Genomic DNA, 18,968 nt, shown 5'->3' with positions numbered 1-18,968 from the left:
AGACCATTAAGTCTGGTCTTTTTACTAGAAGTTGAGATCTGCATCCCACCCTTCCGCCACTCCATCAGGGACTCTCTGTTGTGCTTCCTGTCAGGGCGGTCATTGGTGATAGCTGGGCACCATCTAGTTCTTCTGGTCTAAGGCTGATGAAGTCTCTGGTTTATGTGGCCCTTTCTGTCTCTTTGGCTAATACTTTCCTTGTGTCTTTGGTGTTCTTCATTCTCCTTTGCTCCAGGTGGGTTGGGACCAATTGATGCATGTTAGATGGCCGCTCGCTAGCTTTTAAGACCCCAGACGCCACTCATCCAAGTGGGATGCAGAACATTTTCTTAATAAATTTTGTTACGCCAGTTGACCTAGATGTCCCCTGAAACCATGATCCCTAGACCCTCGCCCCTACTACTGTCCCTCAAAGTGTTTGGTTGTATTCAGGAAACTGTTTAGTTTTGGTTTAGTACCGTTGTGCTGACTTCCCCTGTAGTGTGTGTTGTCCTTCCCTTCACCTAAGATAATTCTTGTGTACTACCTAGTTAGTGAATAACCCTCACCCTCCCTCCCCACCCTTGTAACCATCAAAGAATGTTTTCTTCTGTGTTTAAACCCTTTCTTGAGTTCTTGTAATAGTGGTCTCATACGGTATTTGTCCTTTTGCGACTAAATTTGCTCGGCATAATGCCTTCCAGATTTCTCCATGTTATAAGATGTTTCACGGCTTCATCATTGTTCTTTATCGTTGCATTGTATTCCATTGTGTGACTATACCATAATTTGTTTATTCATTCGTCTGTTGATGGGCACCTAGATTGTTTCCATCTTTTTGTTATCGCAAACAGTGCTGAAATGAACATGAGTGTGCATATATGTATTCATGTGACAGCTCTTATTTATTCCAAGGAGTCAGATTGCTGGATCGTAGAGTACTTCTATTTCTAGCTTTTTAAGGAAGCACCAAATTGATTTCCAAAGTAGTTGTACCATTTTACATTCCCACCAACAGTGTATAAGTGTTCAGTCTCTCCACAACCTATCAACATTTATTATTTTGTGTTTTTTGGATTAATGCTAGCCTTGTTGGGGTGCGATGGATCTCACTGTAGTTTTGTTCTGCATTTCTCTAATGCCTAATGATCATGAGCATTTCCTCATGTGTCTGTTAGCCTCCTGAACGTCTTCTTTGGCGAAGTGTCTCTTCATATCCTTTGCCCAGTATTTAATTGGGTTATTTGTCTTTTTGTTGTTAAGGTTTTGCAGTATCTTGTAGATTTTAGAGATTAGACGCTGATTGGATTTGTCGTACCAAAAATTTTTTCCCAGTCTGTAGGTTGTCTTTTTACTCTTTTGGTGAGGTCTTTTGATGAGCATAAATGTTTGATTTTTAGGAGCTCCCATTTATCGTCTCTCTTTTGGTGCTTGTGCATTGTTACTTATGGTTCATGTTCTGTTTGTGCCATGTATTAGGGCTCCTAGCATTGTCCTTATTTTTTCTTCCATGATCTTTATCATTTTAGATTTTATATTTAGGTCTTTGATCCATTTTGAGTTAGTTTTTGTGCATGGTGTGAGTATGGGTCTTGTTTCAGTTTTTTGCAGATGGATATCTAGTTATGCCAGCACCATTTGTTAAAGAGACTATCTTTTCCCCAATTAATGGACTTTAGGCCTTGGTCAAATGTCAGCTGCTCATAGGTGGATGAATTTATGTCTGGATCCTCAGTTCTGTTCCATTGGTCTATGTATCCATTGTTGTACCAGTACCAGGCTGTTTTGACTACAGTGGCGGTATAACAGGTTGTAAAATCAGGTAGTGTGAGGCCTCCCACTTTGTTCTTCTTCAGTAATGCTTTACTTATCTGGGCTCTCTTCCCTTTCCATATGAAGTTGCTGATTTGTTTCTCCATCTCATTAAAAAATGCTGTTGGAATTTGGATTGGAATTGCATTGTATCTGTAGATCGCTTTGGGTAGAATTGACATTTTCACAATGTTGAGTCTTCCTATCTGTGAGGAAGTATGTTTTTCCACTTATGCAGGTCTCTTTTGGTTTCTTGGCAGTAGTGTCTTGTAGTTTTCATTGTATAGGTCTTTTACGTCTCTGGTTAGGTTTATTGCTAAGTATTTTATCTTCTTTGGGGCTTTTGTAAATGGTATTGATTTGGTGATTTCCTCTTCAAAGTTGTCTTTGTTAGTGTAAAGGAATCCAACTGATTTTTGTATGTTCATCTTGTATCCTGAAACTTTGCTGAAATCTTCTATTAGTTCCATTAGTTTTCTTGTGGATTCTTTGGGGTTTTCTGTGTATAAGATAATATCATCTGCAAATAGAGATACTTTTACTTCTTCCTTACCAATTTGGATGCCCTTTATTTCTTTTACTAGCCTAATTGCTCTGGCTAGACCTCCAACACAAGGTCGAATAGGAGTGGTGATAAAGGGTATCCTTGTCTGGTTCCTGTTCTCAAGGGCAATGCTTTCGAAGTCTCTCCATTTAGGGTGATGTTGGCTGTTGGCTTTGTATAAATGTCCTTAATTATGTTGATGAATTTCCCTTCTATTCCTATTTTGTTGAGAATGTTTATCATGATCCCAGCCATGGTATTTTCAATAGCATCATATGCATGCGAAAGCTGGACAACGAATAAGGAAGACCAAAGAAGAACTGACGCCTTTGAATTGTGGTGTTGGTGAAGAATATTGAATATACCACAGACTGCCAAAAGAACAAACAAATCTGTCTTGGAAGAAGTACAACCAGAATGCTCCTTAGAAGCAAGGATGGCAAGACTATGTCTCACATACTTTGGACATGTTATCAGGAGGGACCAATCCCTGAAGAAGGACATCATGCTTGGTAAAGTAGAGGGTCAGCGAAAAAGAGGAAGACCCTCTACGAGATTGATTGACACGTGGCTGCAACAGTGGGCTCAAACATAGCAACAGTTGTGAGGATGGTGCAAGACCGAGCAGTGTTTTGTTCTGTTGTACATGGGGTCACTGTGGGTCGGAACCGACTCTATGGCACCTAACAATAACAATCAGATGGCAATTTCAGTCACAGCTGCTATTTCACATATGTCTTCCCTGGAGTGTATTACTTTAGCAGCTGGTGTGCAGCTGTTGTGTTAGTATTTTTCCTCTATCCTTTTAAATAGTGAACCCCAGAATCAGTTTGCTTTCATAATGCTGATTCAGTACTGCTATACTTTCAACATTTTGCCTGAGGGATTCATCAACAGTTTGCCCACAATTTAGAATGCAGGGCCCTTGAGCATCTCACCCTTATTTGTGCATCACACTGGTTTCCCTAAATGGGTGACATCATGGCACTAGGACTGGGGGAGCAGACTGAGTTAGAAGCATATTTTTCTGAAGGTGGGAAATAAATCACGTGAAAATACAAGGGCCTGCCATTACGAGTTTCTGAGGCTCCAGTGCTCTGCAGTCGAGCTTCCTAACTGGTATGTTGTGGACTGGTTGTAGATGTGCTGAGATACAGATTCCCCTCAGCTCATACAGGGATAAATGCAATGAAGAAAAGGAAATAAGACAATGATCTTGAATAGGAGTTTGCAAAGTACAGCTCGAGTCAAATCTGAACTGCTACCTGTTTTCTTTAAATAACTATATTGAGATATAATTCACATAACATGCAGTTCACCCATTTAAAGTGTACAGTTCAGTGTTTTTTAGTATATTCACAGGGTTGTGCACCCATCACCATAATCTTAATTTTAGAACATTTTTGTTCACCTTTAGAAAAGAAGGGGGAATAAAAATCAGATTCTACATTTCACTTTTTGATAGAGTCACAAACACATTAACTCTCTTTCCTGCTTTTTAAGAGTTTTGAAGCCCTGGAAACATTGAGACTCACTGTGTTCAATTGGTCATACATATATAATGATTATCCAACTTCATATCCATCCAGATTTGCAGCCTACGTTCCCTAAATGTGTAGATAATTGCCTACTGCATTCTCTCTTGAACTCAAACTCAACTGTCCTAAAACAATTTTTTCACCTTCCATCTCGGGCAACATACCTTGGACTCAGTATATTCCACATCCTAGTGACTGTTGTTGTTGTTAGGTGCCATCAAGTTGGTTCCGACTCATAGTGACCCTGTGTATGACAAAATGAAACACTGCCTGGTCCTGCGCCATCCTCACAATTGTTGCTATGTAGTACCACCACCAAACTCTCCATCCAAAGGACTGCTTTTCCCATGTGTTTCTTGCTTTATCCAGGGTGATGCTATTCACTGTTCTAGAATTTAATCTCTATTTTCTTTACGAGTCCATCATTGTCTATAAAAATCCCATCTATTTCAGGCTAAAGGCAAACATAAATGTGAAGCAGAGACTTAAAGAGAGTATCAGTTAGGAAAGGGTTCACTAGAATTAACAGGAAATGCCACTCCAGTGGCTTAAACAAGGAATTTAATGTGAAAAATAATGATACTGAGCATTTCTAGTGGAACTTCTTAGTCTCTTCTCCTACAGAGGCTAAGACTTTTTATATCCCTTTTATCTACCTCTTTTTGTTACAGAGGAGCCCTGGTAGTACAGTGGTTAAGAGCTATGGCTGATAACCAAAAGGTCAGCAGTCCAGATCTACCAGGCGCTCCTTGGAAACCCTATGGGGCAGTTCTGCTCTGTCCTATACGGTCACCATGAGTTGGAATTGACTCGACGGCAACAGGTTTTTGTTACAGAATGAATCTTCCATTAGGCTCTGAGCCTACACCCCCAACCAGCATGGTGTCCTATACAGTATGTTCCCATCTGCCCAGGGATTCTCTGACATGCTCTTCTGGATGGTGGAGTGTTTGTAGGGACTGAGGGGTTAGGTAAGTAAATGACAGCAAGGGCCATTGACATTCGGGATATTACCATTAAACTTACTCCATTCCGGTACTGGCTCAGACACTGGTGGCCCTTCTGAAGCTTGTTATGGAAGTCCAGTAATGAACCTTTGCCCCAGTTCAGATGAAGCTTGTGATGCCCAGCTCTACTGGCCCCTCAGCTGATGAGGGAAGCGGGCCCAGTGCATGGTGTCTGTCCTTGGACTAGCTCTATAGGTGGGAGTGTGGGAGTTAAGAAGACCATAGTCTCAGAAAGCTGAAGGTTCTCTGAACTGTCACCCTCCACAGACCAGAGAGTATTCAGGGCCAGCTCACCCTCCCACCCTAACTTCCCTAGAGAAATTTTAAGTGGCAGTGAGAGGTGCCTGGTCTGGATGCAGGGGCCAGGACCTGGGGAAAGAGATTGCAGTTGGGGCAAGCTGTGTTATACCCCTTTAAGAGAGAGGGAACACCTGCAGGGCGAGAATAGGAAACACTTTGAGACTGGTGGGGGTACTTCTTTCATCTGTTTTCATACAATGAGAAGGTTTTGTTTTTGTTTTCCACAAGAGCAGGGCATTCTGCAGCTGGGGACAGTCTTGAGGACTGTGAGTAAATTCAAAGCACTGAGTAATAATTGCTTCTTTTATTGAAGGCTTTTTATATGCCAGGCCCCGGGCTCTACACTGGAGCACTTGCTTAATAATCAAAGTCTATGTTGGCCAATGACATCTCAGTAATTTATTGCAGGTCTCACAGATAATTTGCTGAGTCCAGCATGATGCCAGTGTCTGGCTTATGCCAGACAACATGCCCTGAACCAGCAAAATCTGCTGCTTATAACAATAAGATGGTTGTGGCAGCAGGGGAAAAAAATCTTGAGCCTCTAGGCCGCTTTGGGGCTTAAGGCAATGAGTGCTGGGGTAGCTATGCTTCACCAGTGACCAGGGAACTGGGTAATCTCCTTGAGTGCCTTGCCTTCCTTCCTTTGGCTCTATACTCAGGCTGTACCCCCTTAGAAAGGGCCCCTATGTTTGAACTTATCTTTCTGTCTTCACAATTGACTCTCCCTCAGGCCTCCTCCCCAGGTATCTGATCAGAAGTCTCAAATAAACTAAGGACATTGGCATGTGATTGATTATAAGATAGCACGAAGATCCCATTTTAGTGGAGTATGGGTTTGACTAAAGGACTGAACTCAGTAGGAGGACATCAGTCAGTGTGGAAGGCTAGCATGGAGATATTTCAGGGAGTCCCATTTGTGTCTGCATGTGTGCTTTGCCCATGCTCTATCTGAGCATTGTCCATCATTCTGTAATGCACATTTCATATACAGAAGAAAGGTGGATGTTGGCCCCAATCATACCTTTGAGTTGAAACTTTTAATAAGCCCAAGGGAGAGCACACTGACCAGTGGGAATTAGCTGGTGGGAGGGCTGCCAAGGACAGAGATATTCAGTGTGGGTTAGAGGGACTGGGGAGGACACAGTTCCTCTGAGCTCTGCTGTCAACTACTTTCCTCATGCTACATGCTGAGTCCAGAAGATCTGCTAACTTTACCCTATAGGGCCAAGGGGGAGTGAAGCCAAGAGTGAACCTGAAGATGAGACAGTGAAAATCCCAAACTCATTAACCTAACCCATTGCAATGGCCACAAAGCCAGTTTACTGCCTCTGATGGGGCCCTGTGCTAGGCAATTAGCCCCTATCATCTCCTTCATGCTCATGGTAATCTGGGGAGCGAGGTACTATGTGTATGTCTCAGAATGTGAAGTTACTTGCCCAAAGACAGCATCAGAACCACCAGTGATGGCCACGGAAAACTGCCTCCAGTAAATTTATGTGAAAGAGGTTCCACTTTCAGCATGGCAAAGTTAGGAACTGTGCAGACTCACTCCCAGTGAAACTGGTGGAAATCATAGAACAACAACAACCATTTAAATTCTCTGGAAGTGGTGCAAAGGGTATACAGTCAACATTTAGTTGAGACATTTAGTCAAGAAACACTTAACCAAGAAACATTTACTCAAAATCTACTAAAACTTGGTAAGAACAGCGAGTGTCTGTGGCATTTGAACCACAATCCACTTCCTCCTGTCCCCCTCCCAGCTCAGTGTGATGGAAACTACACTCCAGACAGGTATAGCCAAAAAGAGGAAGTCCTCTGTCCCCAGCTCTCAGTGGGAGGGATATGGCATCTTCCCAGGTTTGGCAAGACATTAGCATTTCTCATGCTGCCTTCAGTTACCTGTTGCAGAGGCTAATGTCTGGGTGAGTGTGGCCAAGAGATGGAGGCACTCTTCTGTCCATCTCCCACTCAAGGCTCTAGCTTGGGTACTGCCCTTGCACAATGACTGCTCTTGCCCCAGCTCATCAGGTTCCATACCAGGAGAGGCGATCCAAGAAGACCTGAGACTACTGTCCTTAGTCAATCAAGAACCCAGCATCTAAAGCAGGGGTATCACGTGGAGAAAAGTGCACCACTGTCCTTGCTTTCACCTCCAAAGCCTTGGCTCAGAGATTTTACTCAGGGGGAGAGGCAGGCTGTAAAACAGAGAGCTCCAGAGCTCTTCCCAAAGGAAGTGACTTCATTTGCAACAGAGTATGGGGAAGTTATATCTGGATGGTGCAAATGTTTAAGTGCTTGACTACTGGCTGAAAGGTTGGCAGTTCAAACCCAGAGACGCCCAGGAAGACAGGCCTGGCGATCTGCTTCCAATATATAATTGAGGTGAGGGGAGTTAATACAAATGGCAAATATACAGTGACGACAAGGCAATCATGCTAATGAAGGCAATCCTCAGTGAGCATTTCTACCCTCTCTTGATGATTTCCCATCCTCTGGATAACTTGAAAGGAGCCCTGGTTAAGTGCTTGGCTGCTAACTGAAAGGTCAGTGGTTCAAATCCACCAGGAGCTCCGCGGGAGAAAGATACGGCAGTCTGCTTCTGTAAAGATTACAACTTTGGAAACCCTATGGGGCAGTTCTACTCTGTCCTATATGGTCACTGTCAGTCTGAATCGACTCAACGGCAACTGGTTTTGGTCTGATAATGTCTTAGTCGTCTAGTGCTGCTATAACAGAAATACCACAAGCAGATGGCTTTAACAGAGAAATTTATTTTCTCACAGTCTAGGAGGCTAGAGGTCCAAATTCAGGGTGCCAGCTCCAGGGGAAGGTGTTCTCTCTCTGTCCAGCTCTGGGGGAAGGTCCTTGTCATCAATCTTCCTTGGTCGAGGAACTTCTCAGCGCAGGGAGCCCAGGTCCAAAGGACGCACTCTTCTCCTGGCTCTTGTTTCTTGGTGGTATGTGGTCCTCCCGTCTCTGTGCTAGCTTATCTCTTTTTTATACCTCAACAGAGATTGATTTCAGACAAAACATAATCTTGTAGATTGAGTCCTGCCTCATTAACATAACTGCCAGTAATCCCACCTGATTAATATCATAGAGGTAGGATTTACAACACACAGGAAAATCACATCAGATGACAAAATGGTGGATAATCACACAATACTGGGAATCACGGACTAGCCAAGTTGACACACATTTTTTGGGGGACACAATTCAATCCATAACAGATAACTTGACAGGAATCCCTGGGTGGCGAAAATGGTTAAGTGCTTGGCTGGTTTGGTGGTTCGAATCCACTCAGAGGTGCCTCAGAAGAATACAGTTCTACTCTGACACATGTCGTTGCCATGAGTCAGAGTCGACTTGACGGCAACTGGTTTTTTGGTTTGGACAACTTGAAAAGTTTCCTCCTAAAAAAACAGCACACTGTTAATCAAAGGAAATTAGGTCCAATATACAAGTCTCAAAGACGCTCTTGAAACATTATAAAGTGTGTCATTTTGGCAACCAGCTGGAGTGCAACGATTTGGAGCAGATCTACTTCTGGAGATGCACAGAGAGCAAGTTTAAGACTTGCATATTGGTACTGGATGGGGCATGAAAAAAGGGTAGTGGAGACCACAAAAATATTAAGCAATGACCTTCCATTTGGAAGTTAGAGGCAATATCTCACACGGGCTTTTACGCATTTAGAATTTATTTCTCTGGGTTTCATGGTGCAGGCAGATTGTAATGCGAATAAATAATATCATGATCCTGAAAACTGAAAAAAAAAAGGGGGCTACCAGCAGAAAAAGGAGTTACTGCCCCAAAATAGATGGCAATTTCAGAATAACAGGACAATAATTTAACAATTTTAAATTTTACAAATAATGTCTCCAAATACCATCATGAGCTTAGAAGATGTTTACTTAAAATTCTATTTTTAAATGCCCACTGAGTGTTTAAATGACTAATAAAAGGAACATGTATGATCCCAAATAAACCGACTTCTTCCTAACAAAACCATTTTAATACAACATGCAGTCCAGAGGTATACAGGTATATTAAAAGACTGTCTTGCTAACAGCTCCCTTGAAAATATGAGCACAAATGTCCAAAAGCAGTTGAGAAGTTGGCTTTTGCTCAAACAAAATGTACTTGAGAAATTTTTTCATCTTGCAAATATGCAAATTGATACCTTACATTTAATTTCCCCTGATTATCTTTATTGAAAAATCTTGTATACCAAAGTTACTCTTATATGAATTACTTCTTGTTTAACAAAATTTCTTAGTATAAAATTCCAGCTCCTTAACCTCAGAACAAGGCCACTAAAAATTAGACTTGTTGTTAGGTGCTGTCGAGTTGGTTCTGACTCATAGCGACCCTATGTACAACAGAATGAAACACTGCCCTGTCCTGTGCCATCCTCACAATTGTAGTTATGCTCCTTAAGGGTCTTCCTCTTTTCCGCTGACCCTCTACTTTACCAAACATGATGTCCTTCTCCAGGGACTGATCCCTCCTGACAACATGTCCAAAGTACATGAAACAAGTCTCACCATCCTTGCTTCTAAGGAGCATTCTGGCTGTACTTCTTCTAAGACAGATTTGTTCATTCTTCTGGAAGTCCATGGTATATTCAATATTCTTCACCAACACTATAATTCAAAGGCATCAATTCTTCTTCGGTCTTCCTTATTCATTGTCCAGCTTTTGCATGCATATGAGGTGACTGAAAATACCATGGCTTGGGTCAAGCACACCTTAGTCCTCAAGGTGACATCTTTGCTTTTAACATTTTCAACAGGTCTTTCGCAGCATATTTGCCCAGTGCAATACATCATTTGATTTATTGACTGCTGATTCCATGGGCATTGTGTATCCAAGTAAAATGAAATCCTTGACAACTTCATATTTTCTCCGTTTATCATGATGTTGCTTATTGGTCCAGTTGTGAGGATTTTTGTTTTCTTTATGTTGCAGTGTAATCCATATTGAAGGCTGTAGTCTTTGATCTTCATCAGTAAATGTTTCAAGTCCTCTTTGCTTTCAGCAAGAAAGGATGTGTCGTCTGCATATCATAGGTTGTTAATGAGTCTTCTTCCAATCCTGATGCCACATTCTTCTTCATATAGTCCAGCTTCTCTGATTATTTGTTCAGCATACAGATTGAATTAAAAAAAAAAACAAAACTTTGCCGTCGCGTCGATTCCAACTCATAGCAACACTATAGGACAGAGTAGAACTGCCCCATAGAGTTTCCAAGGAGCGCCTGGTGGATTCAAACTGCCAAACTTTTTTTGGTTAGCAGACGTAGCTCTTAACCACTACGCCATCAGGGTTTCCACAGATTGAATAAGTATGGTGAAAGGATACAACGCTGATACACACCTCTCCTGATTTTAAACCACGCAGTATCCTCTTGTTCTGTTCGAACAACTGCATCTTGGTCTATATACAGGTTCCTCATGAGCACATTGAATTCCCATTCTTCACTATGTTATACATTATTTGTTATGTTCCACACAGTCAAATGCCTTTTCATAGTTAATAAAACACAGGTAAACATCTTTCTGGTACTGTCTGCTTTCATCCAAGACCCATCTGACATCAGCAGTGATATCCCTTGTTTCACGTGCTCTTCTGAATCTGGCTTGAATTTCTGGCAGTTCCTGTAGATGTACTGCTACAACTGCTTTTGAATGATCTTCAGCAAAATTTTACTTGCATGTGATATTAATGATATTGTTTGATAATTTCCACATCCTGTTGTATCACCTTTCTTTGGAATGGGCGCACAGATGGATCTCTTCCAGTCGGTTGGCCAGGTGGGTAGCTGTCTTCCAAATTTCTTGGCATAGACGAGTCAGCAACTCCAGCACTGTATCTGTTTGTTGAAACATCTCAATTGGTAGTCCATCAATTCCTGGAGCCTTGTTTTTCACCAATGCCTTCAGTGCAGCTTGAACTTCTTCCTTCAGTACCATTAGTTCTTGATCATATGCTACCTCCTGAAATGACTGAATGTTGACCAATTCTTTTTGGTAGAGTGACTGTGTTTTCCTTCCATCTTGTTTTGATGTTTCCTGTGTCATTCAATTTTTTGCCCATAGAATCCTTCAATATTGCAACTCGAGGCTTCAATTTTTTCTTCAGTTCTTCATAACCAACCTAATTTTAACCTGAATTTATATTGTTCTTTCATAAAATTGCCTTCTCACCTCTGAGTTTTCCCTCTCCCTGGGTGTCTTAGTCATCTAGTGCTGCTCTAACAGAAATACCACGAGTGGATGGCTTTAACAAAGAGAAATTTATTTCCTCACAGTTAAAGTAGGCTAAAAGTCCAAATTCAGGGCATCAGCTCCAGGGGAAGGCTTTTTCTCTCTGTCAGCCTTCTTCTCTTCAGTGTTCCCCCGGACTAGGAGCTTCTCCGCGCAGGGACCCCATGTCCAAAGGATGCGCTCTGCTCCCAGCACTGCTTTCTTGATGGTATGAGGTCCCCCATTCTCTGCTTGCTTCCCTTTCCTTTTATCAATTCTTATTCGGTCTTCCTTATTTATCATCCAGCTTTCACAGGCATATGAGGTGATTGAAAATACCATGGTCAAAATCTCTTTATATAACTTTAGCTTCAAATAGAATTTAGTTCTTTTGAAAATTGTTGGTGAAGCATATATGAATCTTACTCAACAAACCCCTGTGCAAGAAATATAATGTTAATTTCTTAAGTGAAACCTGTTTCTATTTCCAGTGTCCATCCTGCAGAGCTCACAGGAAACTTCATCTCAGTGGTTTGAAGACTGCACTCACCCCTGTGAGTGGGCCACACCACCCCAAGCCTTGTGCACTGCTTTCTGAATCTAACACAGTGCCAAGGCTGGAGATGAGTGTGTATCATGTCCTCAATTCTTGGCTCACTGGAGAGTTAAGGGATATGCCCAATGTCACACAGAGCCGGGATTGGAAAATAGACAGCCTGTCTCATGAACCTGTGTGCCTAATCACTTCTGTATGCAGCCTCATTTTACTATGGGGAAATGGCAGTCCCTCACCCCACTATTACCCTGTGGGTTGAGGTTTATCAGTTTGACTCATTTGTGATGGCAGACAGATGTTCTATTATGTTTATGTATCTGGATGTTTTGCCTCCCAGACCACTGGGGTTACTCTGAGCAGTCACAGTTCCTGCAGGGGTAGCAATTGGTCTGGGCAAGGAAGAAGAAAGAAATTCAGCCAATTTTGCTGACTCTTGAAAGAGAGAACAAGAAAGGAGTGGAAAAACGCTCTCTCTCCTTCCCCCACTCTTGTTCCCTAAGTCCCAGCGCATGATTGGTTAAGCACCAAGAGGAGTCATGGTGACTCACAATGGCCTTCAGAACCTTCAGACCACACTGGATGTGAAGCTCCGAACACCGGCCACTACCACCTGGGTTACTTCTGATTCAGGACTGAATACGGTGAGTGGGAGGCATTAGAAGAGGTGGCAGATATTACCCATGGATGAGGACCATCTGTATATCTATTCCCTGGATAGGCTATTTAGCTGTCTTGACCTCAGAGCTCTTCCCTGCCCCATGAAAATCTCTCTCTGCTAAAACTTCTCCTGTGTGTGGAGTTAACAGCACCCATTGCGTATCAGCAGGTCCACTGGGGTTGGGGTTCAGTGATTTTGGCCTCAATATCTAATCAGGAATTTAGTTCCAGGTAGGATTCTCTACTCTTCCTTGATCTCTGGATCCAGCCTTGGCCATGCTCTGAAATTACTGCCTTTATAATGCACAATTCACATCATAAATGGGGTGTTTAATCTTCCTGGAAAGGAAGACTAATTTTTGAAATGATATCAGTTCTTCCCCAAATTAATATATGAATTCAGTGCAATCCCAATTATAAATCACAAGATTGTGTGTGCGTGTGTTTGTGTGGAATTGGATGACTAGATTATAAAATTATCCTGAGAAAATATGAGGGATTATCCAAGAGATCTAAGGGGGGGGGGTTGTCATATTAGATATCAAAACCTACTCTATAGGATTAGAAATTGAAATGTAAATTAATGGAACAGAATAGAGATTCTAGAAATAGACTCATGTACATGTGGGAATCAAAGAAATGATAAAGCTGGCATTTCAAATTAGACAATGCCTCAAAGCAAACTCTTATGACTGTGTGTGTGTGTGTGTGTGTGTGAGAGAGAGAGAGAGGTAGGGAAGTGAAAGTGCAGAAGGGACTTCTGGGCATACTTGGTGTTTCCCCTACAGGTAATTCTGGGTTTCATCATCTTTTTCAGGCTTTGTCTGTTGTATTGTTTTCCTGAAGTCATCTGTGAAATCAAGCAATCATGGACAAAGGACACTCTGAAGTGAGTCCCAGCATGTCCATACCAAGCATCGGGAGGAAGGCAGATGAATACTTAAAACCCAACCTGGCTCCCAAAAACATGGTGAGCTTTTTACTTGGTAGACAACTGGGGAGACACAGGAGTGATGTGAACCTGGCTAAGTGGCTGTGGATGCTGACACTGGCAACGCCAGGATGGAGTTGGCCATTGCCAAAATACCATGTGACTCAACCACCTGAGGAGTATGAAAAATCCTGGAAAACATTTTGGATCAACAAATCCTTCCCTTAATGAGACCATTAAAATTGAAACTGTGATCTCATTTCTTTTGGTTTGATATGTTTTCTTGCTTACATAGTCTCTTTACTTTTGCTCCATCTTTGTGCTACCCAAAGGCCACAATCATGTGAACTCTGGCTACTCACCCTCAAGAGGGTGTTTACTAACATTGCAGAGTTTGGGGGATTTGGAGTTGAGAGGGGCCCTCTTTAGAAAAACTGGAAGGTCTGCTGCGTTTAAAAGAGGAAAATGCCCTATACCTCAAATTTACTAGGGGAATGCAGCTTCATGGAGGTCACCTGGAGGTCTCCATTTGTTTCCCTTGAGGTTTGGAGGAGAGTGTAGGCAGAAGTCAGAATTATAAATAAGAAATTTAAAATTGGAGTGGAAGAGAGAGAGAGAGAGAGAGAGAATGAATTGGCTAGGAGTCTCCTAAAGGGAGTTCTCTCAAGAGATCTACATGGAGGCCATATGTCAGGGAAGTGCCATGAAAGCTCCCACCAAGATAGAAAAAGTCAGATTTAAACAGTTATTACAGACTGGGAGAAAATATCTGCAAAACACATATCTGATAAAGAACTTGTATGCAAGATATACAAAGAATTCTTAAAACTAAATAATAACAAACAACTCAATCACAAAATGGGCAAAAGATCTGAACAGATACCTCACCAAAGAAGATATACAGAAAATAAGCATATGAAAAGATGCTCAACATCATGTCATTAAAACTGAGTACAACTACCCAATAGGGTTTCGAAGGCTGTAATCTTTAGGGAAGTAGACTGCCATATCTTCCTCCTGCAGAGTGGCTGGTGGGTTCAAACTGCCGACTTTTTGGTTAGCAGCAGAGCACTTAACCACTGCACCACCAGGGCTCCTTAATAACAACAACAAAAACCCACTGCCATTGAGTCGATTCCGACTCATAGTGACCCTACAGGACAGAGTAGAACTGCCCCATAGGGTTTCCAAGGAGTGGCTGGTGGATTCGAACTGCCGACCTTTTGGTTAGCAGCTGAGCTCTTAACCACAACGCCACCAGAGAGCTTAGGGAATTGCAAATTAAAACAAGAATGGGATACCACTACACACCTATTAGGATGGCTAAAATTCAAAACACTGACAACATTAAATGTTGGCAAGCACATGGAGCAACAGACTCATTCATTACTGGCGGGGATGCAAAATGGAACAGCCACTTTGGAACACAGTCTGGCAGTTTCTTACAAAGCTATGCATAGGCTTACATACGATCTAGCAATCAAACTCCTAGGTATTTACCCAAATGAATGAAAACTTATGTCCACACAAAAACTTGCACAGGAATGTTTATAGCAGCTTTATTCATAATTGTCAAAAATTGGAAGCAACAAAGATGATAAACTGTGGTACATCCATACAATAGAATATTATTCAGGGATAAAAAGAAATGAGCTATCAAGCTGCAAAAAGACAGAGGAACCTTAAATGCATATTGCTAAGTGACAGAAGCCAGTCTGCAAAAGGTACACACTGTATGATTCCAACTACATGATATTCTGGAAAAAACAAAAGTATAGAGACAGTAAAAAGTTCAGTGGTTGCCAGGGGATTGGGGGGTGGGGCGTGTTGAATAGGTAAAGCACAGGGCATTTTAAAGGCAGTAAAACTATTCTGCATGATATTGTAATGGTGGTTACATGATACTACGCATTTTTCAAAATTCACGGGAACTGTACAACGAAGAGTGAACTATGTCAACTATGGACTTCAGTTGATAATAGTGTATCAATATTGGTTTATCAATTTTAACAAATGTACCAAAGTCATGCAAAAAGTTAATAATAGGAGAAACCGTGTGCATGGGGAAGAGGAGGTATGTGGGACTCCCTCAATTTTCTGCACAATTTTCCTCTAAACCTAAAACTGCGATAAAAAAAATAAAGCGTATTAAAAAAAAGATATATAAATGGAACCTATCTCACAATGTTAAAACCTGAGAAGAATAAAACACGCTAACAGCTGTGAAAGAAGCACCAGCGGCCCAGAAAACGGTTCAAAACTTTCAGGGACCGTTGTTCCTGATGTAGCGAGGTTCCTGATGGAGACAAAACTGCCTGTTACGCAAGGGGATCCCCACAAGCCCATGGATGACACTCGAACTCCCCCTCCCCCCACCTTCCCGGGCTGGGCCTCAGCAAGGCCAAGAACACACCGCGCACAGGCAGTGGGGAGACCGACCCGCCCCTGTGAGCCAAAATCCACCAAGCTACCCGGGAACATTCTGGACTCCACATTCGGCAAAGCGGAAACACAAGACCGTGGCACCCAGAGCAAGTAGGCTACCTCACTCCCACGTGACAAGGCATTTCCGGGACTCCTCTAGGCTTCCGGCGGAGTGAGGACTAGGCGCTATTAAGTCGTGTTCGCTTTCAGGGCTCATCCGTTGCTAGAGACCGGGTCTTCCTGGCGGTACAGGACCGGCGGGACAGTTGCTGAGTGGCTGGGCTGAGACTGCACAAGGAAAGGAAGTGGGGAGTCAGCTGGAGGTGGTTGTCAAGACGCCACCAGCAACACAGCCTGCCTTTTCCGGTTGGGCGCCCATCCACTCACCGGTAACGCCGGAGCTGCGCGTCTGGGTAGGGTTTCAGAGGGAGAGAGGGGTGGAGGTGGAGGTGGAGGGCAGGCGGAGATTTTCGAAGGGCTTTGCACCCTGGAATCCTCAAGCTTCACTCACCAGACGTAAGCCATCGCGCTCTTTACAGACAGAGCCTCCCTGAGTGGCGCAGGGGCTGAGAGCTGTGTTCCCCAGAGCAGCGGGGGAGGGGTGAGGAGATTGCAGTTGTGCCAGAGAAAGAGGGAAGTGGCCTCCACGGATGTCAAAGCTGTCCGGAGGTAACCGAGAAGCTGATTTTCCTTTGGATTCGGTCAGGAGACCGCTTAGAGACGCCGGTCGGTGCTGCCATTTGCAGCCTTTGGGGCAGCTGCATGGCGGGAGAGTGGGCATGGAGGTGGGGCACAGCCATTTGCAGTAGACGGTGGCATCCTCATTGCCTGGAGGCGGGTGCGCCTGAGTGCCAGCGGGAGCTGTCCTCAGCTCCTACAGGCACTTCTAACCTCCTCTTTCTATCCTATGGGCATGGATAACCCAGGGCTGCTGTTGAAACACACTCGTAGGCTGCCGGCGTGCAGAATGCTCATAGTGCTCCTGTGGTCGCTCAATAAGGTGTATCGAATCCGCAGTAGGGAGGTGGGGGCGGGGTGGTGGTAGTTGGGGTCTAGGGCAGTAATGTGTACCACTGCCTGCAGAGTAACTTTCCTAGTCCCGCTGGCTTATGATATCTGGAGAAAGGGTCATTTCAGCCTCAGAGACGTCAGCTTCTGCTGACAGCAAAAACATAGAAAGTGGAAGTGGCCCCATACCTCTTGAGCCGGGGTGGGCATCAAGAGCCAACCTTTTTTTTTTTTTTTTTTTAATATCCCTGTCATACTTGAAGGAATTGTGGTACCATTCTGTTGGATCACTTCAGGGAAAATGTGACCCACGAGGTTACCCTCTCATCCTTGCTTAGAAAAAATAAAGGCAGCAGAAGGATTACCCTTAGGAGGACCCTCCCTTTCTAAGTAGAACCTTAATTATCATGAACTCTTTATCTCCTACCTTAGGCACTGAAGTGTGTGTGTATCTTGTAAATAAAGGCCAGCTGTAGTATTTTCCAATTAAAGTAAACAAAAAATTCAAAGTACAGATGCTTTCATCTGCATGGTGCCTTTATAAGTCTTGTAAACAAGTGCCAGAGAAAAATGATAAGGATGTGGTTGCTTAGTCCGGGCACTTGCTGATAGAAATAAGGCTTCTTTTTCCCTTATTACTTGCCTTCTATTCTAATGTCACTGTCTCAGCTCTCCTGCCAGTATTAATACAAGGGAAAAGAGAATGTAAACTGCCCCACCACCATGAAGGCTTCCATCTACACAAAAGGATGAAGGAGCATAGAAGCCCCCTGCCCCCAATAAAGACAGAAGACTGGGATGGCCTCTTAAAATATGCAGAAACTCAAATATGCCCTATTTCATCCTAATCTTTCTTTGACTTAGTGCAGATGGTACAGGAAACACACAATTAAGTCTTTGGATGATCTCAAACTTCTTTTTAGCCAGTGAGTGCCAGTTTACTCACCCACAGACTTTTCCTGAACTATAAAAAAAGGAGGGTCAAGATGAACATTTGTCTTCTCTGAGCTGTGCTTTGTTTCAAATTGAGTAATAAAGAGAAAGAAAGAGCTATAGGTCCTGAAGTAATCTATCATCATGAGTGTTCTAATACTTGGCAGTTGATTTTAAAGGGGAGGCGGACAGGGCCTTTTTTGTTCATTTTCCTCTGATAATAAGTAGCAAGTAAATCGGGGCCATGTGACTTTCTTCTTTTTTAAAAATAATATTTCGTGTTTTGGGTGAAAGTTTACACAGCAGATTAGGTTTCCATTTAACAGTTTCTACACAAGTTGTTCAGTGACATTGGTTACGTTCTTCAGAATGCATGAACATTCTCATTGTTTTCATTCTGATTGTTTTGTTTCCAGTAATCTAGTGTCCTTGCCCCCTTACCTTCTCATCTTTTTCTTTAAGTAATTGTTGACCATTTGTTCTCATAGAAGATTTTTAAGGAAGCGCAGTGCTCACTGGTGATATTTTTTTATTTTGTGGGCTGATCTGTTATTTAGCTTCAAAGATGACCTCAGGGGATAGTTTCAGTTCAAGGTTTAAAGAGTATCTCAGGGCAATAGTCTCAGTCCTTGAGTCTCAACCGGTCCAGTAATTCTGGATTTTTTAAGAAAATTTTTCAAATAATTTTATTTATTTTGTTGTTGTTGAGAATATATACAGCAAAACATGCACCAATTCAGCAGTTTCTACATGTACAATTCAGTAACATTGATTACGTTCTTCGAGTTGTGTAACCATTCCCACCCTCCTTTTCTGAATTTTTCCTCCCCCATTAACATACATTCACTGCCCCCTAAGGTTCCTCTTTAATCTTTACAGTTGCTATTGTCACTTTAATCCCATACAGATAGTTCTTAAAAGAGCAAAATGCTCAAGGCAGACATTTTTTACTAGTTAAGCTAAACTATTGTTTGTTTTTTGTTTTTTAAAAAATTTTCTTTTATTGTACTTTAGCTGAAGGTTTA

At 42.6% G+C, this 18,968-nt stretch overlaps 1 protein-coding gene across 3 annotated transcripts in view; it reads left to right on the top strand.

Annotated features, from left to right (window-relative positions):
* The first annotated feature begins 16,077 nt into the window (after nucleotides 1-16,077).
* The window catches only part of LOC101343525 (zinc finger protein 75D-like), a 45,972-nt gene continuing 43,081 nt past the window's right edge, over nucleotides 16,078-18,968 (top strand). Inside the window, exon 1 of one of the 3 annotated variants that reach the window (XM_023735492.1) lies at nucleotides 16,078-16,391. The gene's annotated coding sequence lies outside the window, so the exon portion shown is untranslated. Of the gene's footprint in view, nucleotides 16,416-16,649; nucleotides 16,672-18,968 lie in introns of those variants that run through there. The other 2 variants (XM_004380976.2, XM_023735493.1) reach the window with 2 other exon arrangements.

Source organism: Trichechus manatus, unplaced genomic scaffold (genome assembly GCF_000243295.1).
Source record: "Trichechus manatus latirostris isolate Lorelei unplaced genomic scaffold, TriManLat1.0 scaffold00079, whole genome shotgun sequence".
Classification (NCBI taxonomy): Eukaryota; Metazoa; Chordata; class Mammalia; order Sirenia; family Trichechidae; genus Trichechus; species Trichechus manatus.
The sequence above is the reverse complement of the archived record's forward strand: the minus strand, read 5'-3'. Positions and strand labels throughout refer to the sequence as shown.